The 16979-nt window shown below is 44.4% G+C and overlaps 1 protein-coding gene across 3 annotated transcripts in view; it reads left to right on the top strand.

Moving 5' to 3' along the window:
* GLI1 (GLI family zinc finger 1) overlaps nucleotides 1–16979 on the top strand; it is a 151150-nt gene that overhangs the window by 50891 nt on the left and 83280 nt on the right. Inside the window, exon 1 of one of the 3 annotated variants that reach the window (XM_075591525.1) lies at nucleotides 16494–16823. The exons of the other annotated variants lie outside the window; for them this stretch is intronic. The gene's annotated coding sequence lies outside the window, so the exon portion shown is untranslated. Of the gene's footprint in view, nucleotides 1–16493; nucleotides 16824–16979 lie in introns of those variants that run through there. 3 annotated transcript variants of the gene reach the window in all.

Genomic DNA, 16979 nt, shown 5'->3' on the forward strand with positions numbered 1-16979 from the left:
TTATGTATTTTTGGCCTTCATGCATTTTTATTAGGGTGGCCATTGACTGCTATAGTGGCTTATCATGCCCATGTTAAATGGGTATGATATACCACTGTGCCAATCAATGGGTACAGGGTGGGTATAGTGGGGTGGGTGGTTAGGCCTCCCGGGTGGGTAGCGGGAGAGGGTGGGTTGACCCCTTAATTACTATATCAGTTCTTAACCGCTAAGATGATTAATGGGTTAGGGGCCATTAGATTGTAATTTTTCTTGTACTGGCTATTTTCTGGCTACTAGAATAGCACGAGGTTCAGAACCTGCCAATAAGTGGTTTATCGCCACTCACCCGGCGATTTTTTTATGGTGGCTGAAATTTTTGCCTATTCATGCCTTTATCGCCCACTTATCGAGGCTTACTGAATAGCAGTAGGCATTTTGGCCGGTAAGTGCTCAATAAGTGGCTTATCGACGCTTATAGATAATAGAAAATAGAAAATGTTGTGAATGAACGGGCTGCAGATTAACTGCTAGACTATGAATCAAATATTTCCAAGGTCAAGAGACCTTTGCAATCTAATTTTGTACCTGAGCATACATACAGATGTAAAATAACTTGTTCATTGTAACACAGAGTGACCCCCAATACAATGTCGTAACCACAGGAACTATGTACTGTCCAGCGTGCCACAGTTGGTGGATTTGTAATTTATTTGTACATACAGAGAAGCACTGAGCAGTTTTGCAACTGCAGAAGCGTTCTAGCAGCACGTACATCCGCACATAACATGGAGATGTCATTCTTGATCAATGGAAAAAGACACACACAAAAAAAAAAGTAATTGATCTTTACTCTCCCAAATGAAATCTTAATTTGTCCCGAGAAAAAGGGAGTTGCAAATAGGACAAGGTTATGAGAAAAATCTATGCCAGTTTGTGAACTGAAAAGTAAATGAACCTTTTCAGCAAGCTAAATCTGAATTTCAATCTTTACACAATGAAGAGACCTTACTACTTGCATTTGCTCTTTACTTTGTGCACTTGTACAGTTTTACACTGTAAAAAAAAAGGGGGGGGGATCTAATATAAAAATAGTCTTGGAAGAACTGCTCCTTTAACTAGTAAGGAAGTGTTAAGAAAACGGGAAAGTTAGTATGTTGTAATTGAATGAGCTGGAAACCTTGTCCCGCTCTATACAGGCACAAAATGTTTAAACAAATATGGGCAGATCAACTTGTATCGCCTGAGGTTATTATCTGGTATCTAACAACTCCCACAGAGCTAAGGATGCTTTAAATCCTGCCTGCCAAGCTAACTAAAGGCAGGCTTCGTTCAAGTTATTAGTGTGCATATTTCCACTGCGAGCTGAAATTAGGGCAACTTTCTCTAACAATCCCTGGTTTGTTAAAATGCCATTTATAATAAATGTAATGAGATAATATCCCCCAAAGGTCATTGAAGAGGTGTGGATCGCCCATAAAAAGATTTGAGAGGTTCCGTAACTCTTACTTTTTTGTGGAGTCTAGAAAAGAAATCAGTGCATATGAAGACGAGCCTATTAAATTAAACCATGACTGGGGGAAAACTAACATTTAATTTTACATTGATCTAAAGGAAGATTTAAAAATAAAATTCAAAGAATTAAAGCTCTTTAAAGGTGGAATCCAAGCTCTTTTTTTGGACATTTTTTTAACCCAGGATTGAAGCAGGGGGTCTCCGGAGCTGAACTTGATTGAGTTGTGCTCCGGAGACTCCTGCTTCAACCTGGTAAAAGAAAAAGTAACATCTAACTTGGATTGCCGCTTTAATGGTATTGCTTTCCCCCTTAATATGTGTGTAAATAGTTATCATACCCGTTTTTGGACACTTATTTCCCCCCAAAGGGCACAGACCTAATTTTGGATAGCTTATTCTTAGAGATGTGTCCTATCTGACTTTGCGCATATCTTTGTATTTTTTTGGGGGGGGGGGAGTAGGGGGGAGAAAAGACGTGCTTATTTGAAACTTTTTTGCCGAACTTGTCAGGTCTTTTTAAGTTCATAAAAAAAAGTCAGTGGCCAGTCGCCAAGTTTCACAAACGGTTGTGTGAAGTTTCCATAAAATCACATCAGGCTACATAAAGTTCGGGTGACCAGAAGTCCCGGTTTAGCCTCGCCAGCCCCGGTTTTTAGGCCTCTGTCCCGACTTTTTGGGGTGCTGTCCCGGTTTTCTATCCCCCTGGCCGCATATGTGCGATCAGCACTTGCTGACTGTACATGCACATGCGCAATCAGTACTTGCTGGCCGTTCGTGCGCATGCGTGATCAGTACTTGCTGGCCGATCGTGCGCATGCGCGATCAGTACTTGCTGGCCGCTCGTTCGCATGCGCGATCAGTACTTGCTGGCCGCTCGTGCGTATGCGCGATCAGTACTTGCTGGCCGCTCATGCGCATGCGCGATCAGTACTTGCTGGCCGCTCGTGCGCATGCGCGATCAGTACTTGCTGGCCGCTCGTGCGCATGCACGGTCAGTACTTGCTGACTGCTCGTGCGGTAAGCTCTGATCACTCATGAGCGACCGGCTAACGCCCTTCGCACATGCATGCCCGGCAACCGCTCTTCACACATGCGTAGTCTGCGCTCGCCGTTCGTACATGCTCAGACGGCTAGAACCGACTGTGCATTCACGACATTTGTCCCGGTTTTTGCTGGGACAAATATGGTCACCCCACGTCAAGTGTTTCCATGATGCTGTACCCTATTTATTGTCCATCAAAAATAAGAACATGTGTAAGCAATTATGGTGCTCTCAATTATTTTTTGGTTAAATATTAGGTTTAGAAAAGACTCTTGTAGATTTTTTGTGAATGTTGAAATTTTTGCAAAAATTCTCTTTGTGCACACGTCCAAGATTTGCACAGTTGTTTTTGCACATCTGTACTCCTGCGATCTTTCATTCCTTTCAGTAACTGTTCGGTTCATGTACTGTATGCAGTTTTTTCATTTGAAAATAAACTGCTGCGAACTGTTCTGCATAGTTGAGGTGACAGAGATTTACACATTGGGTCAAATGTAAGAAACAAGACTAAGAAGCTTCATATACAGTACATGCTGCTGGCGTAAACGCATGGAAATGCAATATAATGTTTTGTAGCAAATTGATCGTTCATATCTCTGTCTCTCTCTCTCTCTCTCTCTCCCTCTCTCTCTCTCCACATACTGTATACTGTACATACAATATTTCCTACCCAAATGCATACCTCCCATTACAATAGTATCCTTGTAGTATTTGCAGCCCACCATTGAGACACTTATGCTGTGTCTTATCTGCAATCACAACACAATTATGCATCTGCAAACAGACATGGATGCTGCCTTCTGCCCAAAAAGTCACACGGCTGTGCTGCATGATGTAAAGTTATGGTATAGGATGGGTGGACTATTTCAGGGCATCTCCCAAAACATTTAAAGGTTACAGAGGGGAACCTCCTTTTGAAACTAAGGGGAACATTCACTAATATCCGTAGCAGGTTAACGCACCCGATTCGGCATTAATGGCAAGTAATGCCAGATTGGGTGCCTTAAGCCGCTAAGGACATTAGTGAATCTCTCCCTAAAATTGTATTGTATTGTATGTCTTTATTTATATAGCGCCATTAATGTACATACCATTTCACAGTAATAATACATGTGGTAATCATATAAATAACAAATAATATAAATAACAGGTCATGAGAATAATGCTTCAGACATAGAAGTAACATTAAGGAAGAGGAGTCCCTGCTCCGAGGAGCTTACAATCTAATTGGTAGGTAGGGAGAACGTACAGACAGTAGGAGGGGACGTCAGCCTGAAGATATTGGGTCAGAATGTCTCCCAGTAAAATTCCAGAATTCCCTAGTTTCTGTTGTTTCTCCTTTAGTTTAATAATCTCTATTTATGGCAGCAACTGCAGGTGTTAGTGCCGACATTAGGGAGGTTTCTCATGCCTTGGGTAGTTTCGAGCCCATTAGCCTCCCCTAGAGTGTAAATGGGGGTGTTCCCTGTTTCAGTCTTAGGTAGGATTTTACCCACAAAATCCATCAGGAAGACATTTTATTTTTCCACTTGGATATGTTTGTCACCGTTTCCAGTGCTTTTACACTGCTGGAGCAGTTCTTTCCAACACTACTCCTACTGTAGACGTGTTGGCAGTTTTAAGGGTGGGAAACATAAAATATTTATATATATTTACACGCACATACATTTGCGTGTGACATTGAAATATGTATTCTAGTTCATAGTCAACTGATTTTCTTACTTTAAAAAAATTATTTTCTTTGCATTTGGACTGACATTTCTGCAACATGTGGGAAACTAAAAGTAAACAAAAACAATAGATATATATTTATTTATTTATATGATTGTTCTAGGTTTATATTAAGAATATTTTCAATAGTATCATTATTGTGGCTTAAACATTGCTACCACCACAAACTACAAACATTTCTTCAGCACCGAGGGGTAAAAACACCCTCAGCACTCAAAGACTTAAAGGAGTAATTAACAAATACATTATTCATTTACATCCCATTTAGTGAACACACTTTCATTGTATAGATTGCTTTCACTTTCACTTTTTTTATGCTGACCAGTTTATTAAGAAATCATCCAAGTAGTGATCTGTTTGATAGAAATATTGATGTAAATGGGTTTTTTTTTTTAATTGCAGTCAACAAAATGTCCGTAGTCATCTTTTTCTAAAATAACGCTTTAAATTGCTCACTGATCCCTGCAATTTAGATATTTCGACAGCAATCAACAGTAAACAGTTGCTCTTATCTATCTCACTGTAAACCCCAGGGGAGAAACAGCACTGCAAAATCGTGCACTATAGCTTTGTGTGCTAGTGTACGGGATATTGCTTGTCAGTATATTTTATAAGTCTCATATATCATCATCTTCAACCCTTGCCGATCCACTGCTGGATGAAGACCTCCACAATGATCTTCCAGGTACTGCAGTTACAAGACTCTCTTCTCCACGTTGCTCCAACACATTTTCTGATTTCATCCTCCCATCTTAGTTTTTGGTTGTCGTCTTGGTTTTTTAATTACCCATGGAATCCAGTCGAGTACCACAGTACCTCTGCCACAGAGCTTGAGAAAAGACCTTGTGGTCTGAAACGTACGTTGCTCTGGAGCATGTTGATTGCCTGATGATTTATTGATATTAAATTACAATTTTTCTATTGAGTGTGCTGCGGACTTCCTATTTTATGTGTATCTACTGGACTGGTTGTCCACCCTCCCTGACATGCACGTCCTGGTAAGTGTAGGCAGTGTCAGGCCCAATCTTGGGTTTTCCCCACACAAGCAGCTTCCTTGAATGACAGGGGTGGAGGTGGGACAGGGTATATATAATAAAAGGGGCAGGTACTCCTCTGTAGAAAATTGACTATTGATTGATCCAATGTTTCAGTTCCCTATGCACTGTCTAACTCTACCATGATTCATACTTGAAAACGAGAGGTAACTCTCCATGTATTACCTCCTGGTAAAACATTTTATAAATAATGATTGATTAATGATCCTACTGGACATCTCTACGTACTCGAACGTCTGTTTTAACGTGTGCACAATGCTCTATTTCTTTCATTATCCATCCAGTGGCAAAGTTATGTAAGGAAAGCGTGTCTTCATTTTACGTATCTTGTGGAGGAAACTTACCCTCCCCCTCTTGTCTTGAGCTGTGAAGTTTTTCTGAGCCGCTTTTCCCACCTGGATAATGTTTACCAGGGTGAGAAAACACACAGAAACTTAGCTAGCACCTGTCCTGATAGCCGTCAATGAAGTAATGTACCCATGCGTGAACAGGTGTGTCTGCCTTTTGTCTGTACCGTTTTCCGGGTGTCATGCAGCATGTGCTGGGAGGGTGTGCACCCGGCACCCTTCTCTGTCCTTTCCCTAGGCTTAGGATTTCATGACAACAACAAAAAACACCTTCAGTACTGGAAAGGTTACACGAGGGGTCCATGCTACTTTTGGATATAATTACTGAAGTGTGATAATCATTACCAATCATTAACAGCCATTTACTTGACCCCCCCCCCCCGTGTGTTCTGTATGGCAGTGCTGCTCAACGCCAGCCCTCAAGACTCCCCTCCCCCACCCCCACAGGTCAGGTCTTAAGGATATCCATGCTTCAGCACAGGTGGCTCAATGAGTCACTCAGTCAAAGACTGAGGACTGGCATTGAGCACCCCTGCTGTATGGTATGTAGTGTGATGCTGGCTGGTTCAGAACTGAAGGGGTTAAGATGAGGATCACACACAAATGTATGCAGTATGGGGAATTGCTGATCCTCCAGCTAAAAGCTGGATCACACTGATCTACACGTACTTTGTTGCCAGCCCCGCATGCACTGAAGAAGTTTAATTAGGGGGATCCCCCTCTATTGCAATTCTCAAACAGGACATTGTGCATCATGGAAATTTATACAACATGGGAATAAATATGTACAAACTAATAAAGGTTCAAATAAATAAATGAAAATATGTTTTGGAGTTGAATATAAAAAGAACCAGGATTAAATTGGGGTGGAAAAAACGTGTCACTTTTTAAAATATTTATGTTTATAAAGGATTGAAGGAGTAGCTTTGTTATGTCCCAGCATTAAAGGGGTTGAACATTTTTAGGATCCCGGTGTTATATCCTGGTGACCTTGGACAAGTCACTTTATCTCTCTTTGCCACAAGAACAAAAGTATAGATTATAAACTCTTCAGGACAGGGGTGCACCCCAGGCTCTCAGCAGCGTAGGCTCAGGCCTCCTGTGAGCCACAGGTAATGCACACACACGGTAGCCGCCATATCTCCCACCCCTCGGGAGATATGGCGGCTACCGTGTGTGTGCATTACCTGTGGCTCACAGGAGGCCTGAGCCTTGCTGCTGAGAGCCTGGGGTATGTATGATCCGTCTGGTGACGGCTCCTCCACCTGTGCGGGATCCTACTATGTTGGACAACCCCACCAAAAACACATATTGATGAATATATATGCAATGTCTCATGCTAAAAGTTTGCATAGCACTGTAGACCAGCGGTTCTCCATTTTTTTTTTTAGTTGAGCAACCGTGAAGGATTTTTAAAATCTTGGGGGAACCCCTGCTCTTCAGATCTCATTCATCCCCTCCTCGCATACACACTGACCCTCCTTTTCACATGCACAGTCGCTAGGGTGACCAGATGTCCTGGTTTAGCCGGGACAGTCCCGTTTTTTAGGCCTTTGTCCCAACTTTTTTGGCTACTGTCCCGGCATGTGTGATTGGCACTTGCAGACCTGCTTGTGCACATGCGCGCGAGTGGCCGGCAAGTGCCGATTGCACAAGCGTATGAGTGATCGGCAAGCGCTGATCGCGCATGTGCAGTCGGCGCTGGCCGTTCGCGCATGTGCACAATTTGTCCAGGTTTTCCTGGGACAAATATGATCACCCTAAGACTCGCCCCACTCGCCCACCCTCTCCTACACACTCCACATTCACCCTCACACATCATACTCATCTTTTTACTCAACACACTCCACATATATCCCCCCTTCTCAACGAGCACCCTCACCCTTTCTTAATCATAAACACCACATTCATCTCCTTCTGTTACTTACACCACATACCTTCCAAGACCCCACAAAAAACACTGACCTCCCTAACGCTTCCCACGTAAAGCCAGAGTCCCCCCTTTCCTCCCACCTTCCCACACACCTCGAGCATGTCAGCTGCTCTATGGGCGAGTCCTCCGCTGTTTGGAGATGAAGAGGCTTCTCTCTTCTTCGTGCCGGGCTCAGAGAGGAGAGGTTGATCACAGCCCTTAAATCTCCAGGCAGCCCGGAAGGTGCTCGCTGAGCAGCAGAGTTTTTCCCCTGGAGTCGCCACAGCCTTGGCAGAGGTTCGCAACACACCAGGATTCCCCAGCACCCTGGTTAAAAAACATTGCTGCCAACAGTAGAACAGAGTTATATTTAGGGGACTATTTTATATACACTACTGTGGCCATTTAATCTGAAAATCCACATTTAAATCTATATAGAATAAGGCCCTCAGAGATATATTACATAAACTTGCAATAGGTACAGACACTGGAGCACCTAATTTACAAAAGCAAATATATGCACTCACAGGCAACCCATGAACACAGAAATAAATGAAAAAAAGAGATATACACACACGTCTTACAAATATACTGTACCCATATACAGTAGAGCAATGAAGAGATTCATATATATTACCAAGCATGATGGACTCATATACAATGCATAGAAAAGCAGCCAGATACACTTAAGTCACAAAGTACACAAGAGTGAGACATTCACCTAAATTATTCAAAGATTGCTGTATTGTAGTAGTGCTAACGCACCCCAACTTTATCATTGATTTTTCTCCCATGCTAAAAGACTACCTTCTGTCCTCTTGTTTTGGGCAACAGCAAGAAAGAGATGGATGGATGGGAGGTGGGGTCTGATCAGATTAAAATTTCTCCCAGTCATTCAAAATGCTCTAAGACAGAGATCAAAGCAGCTAATACTAGAGCCCCTTCCTTGTAACAAACAATTCCACAGTTGCTGCTTCCTTTCACTGCCTGGCCTGGGCTTAGCTGTATTATACTAGCTTCTATCGTGCATTGGGGAAACCTATTTCTCACCATGGTTAGCCTATTCTTTCTCTTTCGAAATCTATTCTTACTGTTTTTAATCAAAAAGGGAGGATTATTAACCCCCCCCCCCCCCCAGCTCGAGTTCGAAACTCACCGTAAAAAAAAAAAAATAGATTTTCTTTTGTAGATTTCACCTTCTGTTTGGATGTTGTGTCTTTATTATAAAAATTATCGCAAAGCACTCTTGCTTCTGGCACCTGATTTCAGCTCTTAAGGACATAACTGTTGAAGGTTCAAGAATTTCCACGAGTGATATCTAGGTCTCCTGGACCAAGACGTTGCAGGAAAGGAATAACTCTGGCTGAAGAGTGAGATTTTACTTGGCGGTTATTGCTTGACATGAATTATATCATTTTTCTTCTGGAACCAGGATCACATGTACTGTAGGATGTGAATGACTCCAGTGGTTTAACTCATCCCCTTTTGAAAGCACACAAAGTCCTTCTATTTTCTTCAACTTTATTGGGGGAGTCAACAGAAATATAAAAGGGTACTTTAGGTGGTGGTATGTAGTGAGAGAGTGCTTCTTTAGATCAAGGTGCCTTGGTATGGGGGGGATGGTAAAAAAAGGATGGCCTTGCAGGGGGTGTAATGGAGGGTAGCATGTACTCACAAAGCCAACTTGAATGGAAAAAAGCACATTTTCCTATGACAGACAGGAAAGGTCTAAGGACCAATGTAACTGCCAGAAAGACATGGGAGCTGGGCTGAACCAACTTTCTAACTAAGAAGATTGGAAGGTTGCCAGGGCAACCAGCTAGGGCTGTGTAAGAAGACACATGTAGCAATAATGTTGTGTTTTACACAGGCAGCTAGCTGCTGGAACAGGAGGAAAACATGCAGCTTAACTAGGGAGACAGTTACTGTATCTTAAAAACTGCAAAGGGATACCGAAAACGTGTAATCCTGTTCCAGGACACTCCCCACCTGGTATCTGTAGATACCACTATATCTGAAATATGTGGAACATGCATATTTATATACACAACATGAATGCATAAACTCCATGTACACATCACGATGTGGTACCGGCCGGTACCACTGGCTCCAAGGTCCGCTTTGGCAAGGGATGCCGGGTGGGCGTGCCAGTCCAAGATGGCTGGGTGCTCCATAATATCTTTTTGTTAATGTCTCTGCAATTATTTATTTTTAAGCGTGTGAGAGAACAGTCTTTTTGCCTCTGTAGTTTTATCTACAGGGTGCAACGTTTTGCAGATATGCCAATCGCGGCAGCTGGCTGCTTTGCCACCAAGCATTCGGCGGAAAGAAATGGCTGTGCGTCTGAGATGTGCCATTGCTCGCAGGACGATTGTCTGGTTGTTTTCCTTATTTTGGATGATCTCTTTGTCGATCACCTTCAGGAGGTTATTTTCTTCCCTTAGTGAAGTAAACTCATCATCCTTTGTCGTCTGGACTACTGAACATCCTAGGCCATTGTCACATTCCCCTGATGTGAAGATGTTTTTTGTGGTTCTCAGGGGTATGACCGTGTTTCTCCTCCTTTCTAGGCCTTCCTGTCACTTGGATATGGCCAAGACTGGTTTGGAGAGTGATGTGTGTCCACGTTCCGTTACATTTGTTCTGCGGTCGTCAACGTAGTCTGGTCTGCGCCCTTTGCCAATGCATACGTTGCCCACTATCACCAATCCTAGGATAAGTCTTTGGGCAAATGGGGCATTGTGGGGTCTGTTGCGCTGTTTGCGGACTTTGTGCACCCCCAGGATGTCCCTACCAAGCAGCAGCAAGATCTTGATGTCTTGTCCTATCGGCGGGATGCGGTCAGCTATTCCCTTGAGGTGTGGGTGATGGCGTGCCACATCTGGTGTGGGAATCTCATTCCTGTTTGCCGCCATGTGATTACACTCTATGAGTGTAGGGAGAGCTATCTTTACTCTGTTGTCCACTGAACATATGGTGTAGCCATTTGCTCTCCTCCCTGTTGTCTCAGTTAGTCCTGCGTAGGTTCTGAGTGTTTAGGGTGAGGCATTGTCTTGTGTGTTGAACAAGCTGAAGAATTCTGACTTTGCTAATGATCTGTTGCTTTGATCATCGGTGATTGCGTACATCCTGATAGCCCTCTCAGGTTGTCCCTGGGGGTATACTGCGACAAGGCATATTTTAGAGCAGGACCTTTGGTCACATCCTTCTCTGCAAACCTCGGTGCACTGAGACGTGACAGATGTTGGCTCGTCTTCTCCTTCCTCCCGCCATGCTTTGCCATGGAGGAGGGGTAGGTAAAGTGTCAGCACCTCTGGATGTAGAGATGTTACTTGCTTGTCACTGTTGCACACTGCATATTTGATGGCTTCTTTACAGTCTTTGGCAAACTCCAAACTCTCTGAGTAAGTTCTTTCATTCCTCAATGGACTTTATCCTGAACCCGTTACACTTGTTAAGTGGGTGTGGCTTCTTGTGTATGGGGCATTCCCTGTTTTGGTCCCCTGTCTCCCTGCTTGGAGTGGTAGAATGATTGGGACGTGTAGAAGTTTCAGGGGACACGTCTGTCCCGTGGACCGAGATAGGTGTTCTGGTGCTACCGTATCTTGTCACCGCTCCTTCATTCTTTAGTTCGCTTGCACTGGGTGCAGTAGGTGTACCTAGGATGAAGCTGGGATCATTTTTTCTTCTTGCTGCTTCACAAATGAAGCTCAAGAAGAATGAGAAGGGGGGTTAGGCGACTTGATTCTCTTTTTTGTATTTTGAGCCTTGCAAGGTCCATTTTTCTTGGAGGTTGTAGGGTAGGTTCTCCAAGATGGGTCTCACTCCGCGAGCAGAGTCTAAGACGTTGAGACCTGTTAGAGATTGGTCTGTTCTTGAAGACTCCAATTCCTGCAGCAGATCCCCGAGTTCTCGTAACTTCGAATAGTCTTTGGCTGTAATTCTGGGGAAGTTGTCGACTCTCTTGAAGAGTGCATCTTCAACTGCTTCGGGGCTACCGTAGCACTCCTTTAGCCTTTCCCATACTAAGTCAAGACCTACTTGGGGGTAGTTTACGTTTGCTGCCCTGAGCCTCTTTGCATACTCTACGGATTCTTTTCCCAACCATTTGGTTAGCAGGCTGAGTTCTTCCCTGGCAGAGAAGCCCAGACTCTTGATTGCGTCCTTGAATGTGAACTTCCATATTCTGTAATTCGCAGGACGGTCATCGAAGTTGGTAAGTCCTGTTTGCACCATGTCACGCTGGATCATGTACTTGCCCATGTCTGTTAGGCCTGATGCATCGGTGTGTTGGTCGCGTTCTGATATGGTTGCCGGGAGGGGCCTTGCGGTCGCCTCTTCCTTGGTGTGGACGTGTGATGACCGCTGGTTAGTGTGAGGAGCTGTGTTTATCCACATGGGCATACCTGGATTGCATCCATATGCGTGCTGGCGTGTGGGTCACTGTTGCGGCTCTGGCTATCCCAGGTTGCGTGTACCCTGGAAGGAACAGCATCTTCTCCACGTGAACCATGCAAGTCTTCAGCATCTGTGACGTTACCCTCGTCGTGTTGAGATGGTGCGCTGGTGTTGACGCTGAGGAGGTTCCTCGCGTAGTCTTCAGTGCGTTGGGTTGGATCCTCTGAAGCTATCCAGTTGTACGTTTGCTCCCTGCCAGTCTGTTGCGCGGCTACTTCTAAGACTTCTGCTTGGGCTATGGCGGTGGCGGCGTCTTCTTTCTTGCTTAGGGTTTCTAAGTCCGCATCTAATTCGGCCTTCCTACGTGCAGTGGCAGCGGCGGCTGTTGTGGCTGTGGTGGCGGCAGTGGCAGCGGCTGTGGTGGCGGCTGTCTGCTCCTCTTCTATGCGCGCTCTCTCTGCCCTTATGGCTGCCTCTTTCCGACCATATTCGGCCCTAGCACGTGCTGCCTCTGCGGTGGCTCACACCTCGGTAGCGCTCACGCCTCGGTAGCTTTATGCTTGCGCTGGACGCGTTAGATTGCGCTGATCTCGCTGACCTTAATGAATGCATGGATGCGCCGGGGCACTGTGATGCGGTCTCCAGCAAAAGGTCTTTTCTCTGATCTTCTGCTTCCGCGATAGCGATCTGTACTACGCCGTCATGTTCCAGGTCTGCGGCCATTTGCAGGTCTCGCTCTCGCAGGCTATCTTCAGTATTTGTTTTTGCCAGGTAGGAGAGATAGGCCCGTGATAGCATTTGGTAACGCCTATAGCATGACCTCAGTTGCGCTATAGCTTGCTTAATCTGCTTTTCTTGATCGCTAATATTTGTGGCATTACACATTTCAAGTTCAGTATTTTCCCAGGCCTTTTCTAACTTTGCGCGGTGCGTGTCAATGTCAGCTTCATATTTTTCGCGGGCCTTCCGATGCAATAAAAATGCATTTACAGGCAACTTCATTACCTTAGTGGCTAACCGCTAAGGCAATGAAGGGGTTAAGGGACAATAGGAGCTTTATTGGGGCAGAGGGGTTGAGTGAAGGGGGTACTTGGCCTTTCACTCACCCCCTCTGCCTCCCATAAACATTACAATATGTAATAAGCACCAATACATAACCCACCCCCTGTACCCCCACATAAAACCATTATGTATTTATTTTAACACTGTATTGATAACATAGGCCAGCGGGTGTCCCCAGGTGTTCCCCAAGGGTGTCCGTGGGTCCTCAGGTGGTCCCCGCGGGTGTCTGTGGGCCTCCAGGTGGTTCCCGCGGGTAACCGGGAGCCCAGAGAGGTCCCCGGGTGGTCCCCGTGGGTGTCTTGGGGCCTTCGGCTGGTTCCCACGGGTCCCCCACAGGGGTCCCCATGGGTGTCCGAGGGTCCTCGGGTGGTCCCTGCTGGCCTGCAATACCAACCCTGTTGTAAAATAAATTGCCATTTTTGACAGCGTTGCTATCTCGGTATGCAGAAAGCCCCGAATACCACTGATAGCAACATTTGCAAAAATGTCGAATAGCCGGCAACGTGATCGCCCCTCTGAAAAGGGCTCACCCGGCGAGTTCTATCTGCTGCAGAGAGAGAGAGCTGCCTCTCCGTGCGCAAATCTTGGTCGAAAAAATATATTTTTTAATTTAAATGTCATTAATAGTGTAGACGAGCAGAACTGCATTGATTTAATGTCCGGGGGCCCCCTGCTTCCCAAGATACAGGCCCCGTTATGGGGTGCCAGTATCTCCTATGCATTTGATTCCCACGGTCACGTGATGCAGAACATTTACATGCATAGGAGATACCGGCACTCCATAACGAGGCCTGTATCTCAGGAAACAGGGGATCCCCAGACCTCAAATCAACAAGGTTCTGCTCTGGAGATCCCCTGCTACAATACACTGGTATTAAAATGTATTTTAAAATATGTAATAACCACCAATATACAACCCATCCCCTGTGGTCCCATATAAAACCATTATTTATTTATTTTAACACAGGATTGATATCATAGGATGGCAGGTGTCCCGAGTGGTCCCCACGAGTGTCCGGGGGTCCTCAGGTGGTCCCCACAGGTGTCTGTGGGCCCTCGGGTGGTCCTCTGGTGGGTCCGGGGGTCCTCATATGGTGCTTATAGCCATAAGCACCTGCGGGTGTCTGCGGGTGTCTGCGGGTCCCCGGGTCCCCGGGTGTCTGCGGGTCCCCGGGTCATCCCCATGGGTGTCTAGGGGCCCTCGGGTGGTTCCCACGGGTGTCCGGGGCCCCACAGGGATTCCCGGGTGGTCCCCGTGGGCATCCGGGGGTCCTCGGGTGGTCCCCATGGGTCCCCGCGGCCTGCACTACCAAGCCTGTTGTGAAATAAATAAAGATGGCATACATTTCAATAAATACGCCTCCCCTTCCCACCCCCCCCCCCACCAAACACATCATACAGTACAGTAATGGGCAAAATAACTATTATCCAGATATGGATAACAGCTCATTTGCCCATTATTAAATCAAACATTAGCCAGGCAGCATAAATAAAGTAAATAAAAAACGTTCTACTTACCGCTGCCATTATGAAGGGCATCCTCATCAGCATACTGCAGGACCATGTCCTCCGATGCCAGCAAGAATACATACAAAAACAATATAGTGGCCCCTTAATCACCCTAGCGGTTAATAACAGCTATAGTAATTAAGGGGTTAACCCACCCTCCCCCAGAACCCCAGACACCCAAATGGATTACAATTAACAGATGAAGATAAAAGAAGAAAAGGACTTTGGACTTTACCTGTTGGCCGTTGCTGTTTGGGATCGTGGATTGGTTTGAGAGGTTGCGATGACCACGGTAATCGGAGGGTGAAGACATCTAAAAGGTAAGAAAAAAAATTGAATGCATGTTATTTTTATTGATAAATAAATAAATAAATTTTACAGGTTTTTTTCACGGTATTTTTAATTGTATTGGATTTTTTTTTTTGCCACATTCATTGCAATTGTTTTTATGTATAGCCCCTTTAGAGATATACATACATACAGTAAGAAGCAATGGTTGTTTTGCCAAATGGTTGCTTTTATGTGTTTTATATGTATTTTGGCTCTTTTTCCCTCCGATTTCTATGCTATGTATTTTGCGTTTTCATGTTCTATTATAGCATTTTTGGTGGTGTTTTTAATTGTTTATTTCTGGGTTTTTTTTGATGTTTGCATTTTAATAGTGGTTTATTTTTGGTGTTTTGATTTTCAATTATGGTGTTTATTTGGAGATTAATTTTATTTATTGATGGTTTTGTTTTGGTGTTGCAATAGTTAATTCTGGTGTTAATTTGGTATTTGATTGATTGATTGATTGTAAATTTATTGTGTTTACTTGTTTATTGTTGTTTATTTGGTGATTGTTTGGATTGCATTGGATATTGTTGGTGATTGATTTTTTTGTAGGATGACCATTGACTGGCATAGTGTTAAATCATGCCAATATTATATGAGCATGATGTACCCACTGTGCCAATCAATTGGTTTATTGACATTTATAATGTGTTGATTTTTATATGTAATGTGTTGTATTTTTGACTGTTTTTTGGTAGCTTCACCATTTATTGCTATAGTGTTAAATCATGCCCATTTTATATGGGCATGATGTATCCACTGTACCAATGAATGGGTGGAGGGTGGGAAGAGTTGCCTGGGGAGGGTGGTAATGCCTCCTGGGTGTGTTGTAGGGGAGGGTGGGTTAAACCCTTAATTACTATAGCGGTTATTAACCGCTAAGGTGATTAAGGGGTTAAGGACCATTAGATTGTATTTTTGTATGTATTCTTGCTGGCATCAGAGGACATGAAATAAAAAAGCTTCTGCTCCGGAGACCCCATGCTCATCTACACTAATAACATTGAAATTAAAAAAAAAAAAAATCGGGCGAGATTTGCACAGGGAGAGGCGTCTCTCTCTCTCTCTCTGCAGCAGATAGAACTCACCAGGTGAGCCCTTTTCAGAGGGGTGATCTTCACGTCACCGGCTACTCGCCATTTTTGCAAATGTTGCTATCAGTGGTATTCGGGGCTTTCTGCATACCGTGATAGCAACGCTGTCAAAAATGGCAATTTAAAAACAATGGCAATTTTTTTTATCGGACTTTATTAGATTGACTCCTTACTTATGACATGTGGCATCCTCTCACATAGGCACAGGCTTTCCCTATAAAGGGCACTTTATTTAGTACGGGATAGTCTCATTCAGTAAAGGGTAGTTCTGGAAGAGAAGTCTAATTCAACATTGCTCCTTATTCCCTCTAGATTGTAAAATCTCATGAGCTTCTGTATCTGTTTGTGCTTAGTTGTCCTTATTCATATTTGTATGCCATTCTGTTTATGTAATTGGTGATACATCTGTACCGCGCTGCAGAATATGTTGGTGCTTTACAAATATACAATAAGAATAATAATTTAGTATAACAGATTATCATATTTACTGCAGTCTCTCACTATAGAGCCGTCCAAGGAAATCGTCTGTCCACTCTAGGATATCCCCCACGGCTATCCAGCTTGAATAAGGAGATGTGTGGAGCAGGAAATTAGCCTTCTGGATATGTGGGGTAAGAGCCGCTTGCAGACCCGCTTCCCATGTGGGGCCAGCGGCCGCAGATGCAGCAGCCCACGGATGGAGCTCACACAGCTCACAATGGTCCGTCCCCTCTGCTTCTCCCGGCTGTGTGTTCCCTTGAAGAGGTGAATGACACGCTTCCCGCGCGACCGCGATCAGAATGCAAACAAGGATTGGGATGATCGATATCAGCGCTGGTCCGGTAGATGACAGACTCACCACGTAAGGTAAAAACAATTTATTGAAACTACATAAAGAACATAACAAAAAGGCCTCCTCCCACGCGTTTCGGGCGAGTTCGCCCTTTCTCAAGGAGTATAACAAAACATGAAGGGAGAGTGTTATCTATAACTCCCTTCCAATGGTTGACTAATGTGTTGCAC

The sequence above is a fragment of the Ascaphus truei genome, chromosome 3 (assembly GCF_040206685.1).
Source record: "Ascaphus truei isolate aAscTru1 chromosome 3, aAscTru1.hap1, whole genome shotgun sequence".
NCBI lineage: Eukaryota > Metazoa > Chordata > Amphibia > Anura > Ascaphidae > Ascaphus > Ascaphus truei.